The sequence below is a fragment of the Helianthus annuus genome, chromosome 4 (assembly GCF_002127325.2).
Source record: "Helianthus annuus cultivar XRQ/B chromosome 4, HanXRQr2.0-SUNRISE, whole genome shotgun sequence".
Taxonomy (NCBI): domain Eukaryota; kingdom Viridiplantae; phylum Streptophyta; class Magnoliopsida; order Asterales; family Asteraceae; genus Helianthus; species Helianthus annuus.
The window spans coordinates 179,095,213-179,098,413 of NC_035436.2; positions in this window are offsets into that span (position 1 = coordinate 179,095,213).

Genomic DNA, 3,201 nt, shown 5'->3' on the forward strand with positions numbered 1-3,201 from the left:
AAGGTATGTGTTTAGTGACGGCATCAGATTCCTAATTGATGGAGAAAGATCTGGTGGCAAGAAAAGCTGCTTCCAGGAGGTTGTCAAGTGTTTTCGCTCGATGATTCCATTCTTTGGTGGCTGGTTTGGCCCTTGTTCCTGTAACTCGAATCTTAGTCCGGTATATCCCATTTTAGTTTTACACCATTGTGAACCTTACGCCTTTTTTTACTCTTTGATCGAGGTTCTCGGCATTGAAAAATCTTCGTAAACTAAATCACACGTGTACATGTTGACATTTAAGAGATATACATTCAAGAAAATCAAGAGCAATGGTGATATATATGCGGATTAGACACCAAAAAATAAACACTCAAAAAATGGCTACAATTTTAGAAATGTGTTTAGTGACGACATCAGATTTCTAATTGATGGAGAAAAGTCTGGTGGCAAGAAAAGCTGCTTCCAGGAGGTTGTCAAGTGTTTTTGCTCGACGATTCCATTCTTGGGTGGTTGGTTTGGCCCTTGTTCCTGTGACTCGAATCCTAGTCTGGTATATCCCATTTTAGTTTTACACCATTGTGAACTTTATGCCTTTTTTACTCTCTGATCGAGGTTCTCGGCATTGAAAAATTTTCGTAAACTAAATCACACGTGTATATGTTGACATTTAAGAGATATACAGTAAAGAAAATCAAGAGCAATAGTGATATATATGCGGATTAGACACCACAAAATAAACACTAAAAAAATGGCTACAATTTAAGGAATGTGTTTAGTGACGGCATCAGATTCCCAATTGATGGAGAAAGGTCTTGTGGCAAGAAAAGCTGCTTCCAGGAGGTTGTCAAGTGTTTTCGCTCGACGATTCCATTCTTTGCCTGCCATTTTAGAGAACCCTTATGATAAAATGTAACACCCCGTGTTTTCGAATGTCAAAGTCAAAGTCAAACTCCAAGTCAACTTTGACTTTCTTTGACTGTAGATAGTCGATTTTATGTTTTAGTTGTATTATGTGGAGTAAGTGTTGTAGTCAGCAAAAATCGAAGTAATCGAATGTGTTTTAAAGCGAACCGACCTACCACTGTGAATGATAGGAAGTAACAATGCGATAAAGTTAACTAATCAGTGATCAAACCGATCTAACAAACAATCAAACTCGAGACTCGAATTATGCGAATTGTGGTATTGATATACGTGTGTGTGCCTTATGTGTAACTTGTGCATGTTTACTTTACGTTTGGTGTGGTATTCAAGCAAACCAATCGAAAATCGAATCGAAACTCGAAAGGCAATCTAACACAATCGAACCCGACATCGAAATGTGACTTATAGAAGATTGTATGTTAGATATAGTGGTTGGGATTAAAAGTAATTTGACTAGGAACCCTATCGTATTCGTATCATCGTCCATCGAAATCGAAACGTCGGAAATCGTCGCAAAATACTCAAAGTGTGTCGCGGATCGAACAGGAGGCAACCTGATCGAACAGGCCAGCCGATCGGCTAGCATCTTGCCAGCCGATCGAGCAGCCCACTCCATCGGAGCTCCTGGCCGATCGGCTGCCACTTTCCTCTTTTGGAAGCCTATAAATAGGGTTGTCCTTGTCTTCATTTCCACTTTTGGAAAGTTCTGACCGGCCAGCTCCTATTCTTCACTTTTTCTCAGATTTCTCTCAATCCCGGTAAGTTTTCGCTCTAATTCTTGTACGATCTTGATCATTACTTGATTCTACACCTTTCTGTCTTTCAAAACTTGGATTCTAACCGTGAAATCACCAAGATCTAAGTGTTCTTGGGTGATGTCATCATGGTGTTCTTGAAGAACATCATGTTTTGGCCTCATTCGACTATGATTAGCTTAGATCTAACCGATTTCCACATAAACAAGTTAGGATCTATCAAAGATCTAAACATCCACAAGTTGTGAAGGATTGGAAGAAGGAATCCCAACTTTCTTTCAACTCTTTTACACTCAATGCCTTCAAAACCGCTAGAAACGGAGCTTGAACCGGCTAACTAATCATTCTAACAAGTTAAAAGGTTCAAGATTCGGATTCTATCAACAAGGTTCATCGATTCGGGTTAAACTCTAAGCCGACGTTTCGAACCGCTCAACGGACGGATTTGGGTGATTCCTGTCCGAGCCGGAGAGACAAGTAAGAACGAAGGTATCATAGTTCAACTCGTTATCAAACTACCTCGATATAATAATCAAACAGCCAAGTGTTAGACGAAAAGCCGACCAGGTCAGACTTGCTGGCCGAACGGCTAGGCTGTTCGAACAGCCCAGCCGATCGGACATGCCAGCCGATCGACCGGGCCAGCCGATCGGCTAGCACATGGCGTCCCACTTTTCCAAACTTTTGAAGTATAGTATTGACGAAGTAATGTTCGATCGAATAGGTCACTCGATTGGTAAACATTACTGTTCGGATCATGAGATACTATGCTTCAACACTTAATCGTTTTCACAACTCGTTCGTAGTAGGGAATGCCAGCCGATCGAACAGACTGTTCGATCGAGTGACATTCAGTTGAGGACTAATTCTGAAGATCCTAGCCGATCGAGTGAGCTAGCCGATCGGGTGAGCTAGCCGATCGAACGAACCGTTCGATCGATCGACTTGAAAGGTAGGAACACTTCAGTGTTCTCAAATACTCCAACAAAAACTTCAAAAGTTCAAATCCTCAAACACAAACACACCAGAGGAAGAAACAATCCACTCGAATGGTCCAGCCGATCGAGCCTACCGGCCGATCGAATAGGACTGTCCAACCGGACATACCAGCCGACCGAACAGCCCGTTCGATCGAACCTGCCGTTCGATCGACCAGCCCATTTGATCCATCCATTTACACTTGTTTACTTTTCCGCGTTACTTATCGTTATGCTATCGAACTATTCAGGCTAATCCTACTCTCAGCGCTCCCTTCAATCCACAATCAATCACTGTGAGTATACTCGATCCCTTTTTGCTTTTAGCACTTTTGGGTGTTACATACGTTACCTATCAAATCACAATCAAACACAAACTATTTGAACGCTGACCATTTGCATGTGCTACTTGACTAAATGTATATTGTTTATTATGTTTACACGTGGAGTGCTATCTACCTGCCTTAGCAACGTAGTACTATAGTTTGGACTCAGCACCCGTTCACACGGGGGTTGTTAAGGACAATTACTTGCATGGATTACGGTGGTAATCATGTATTGTG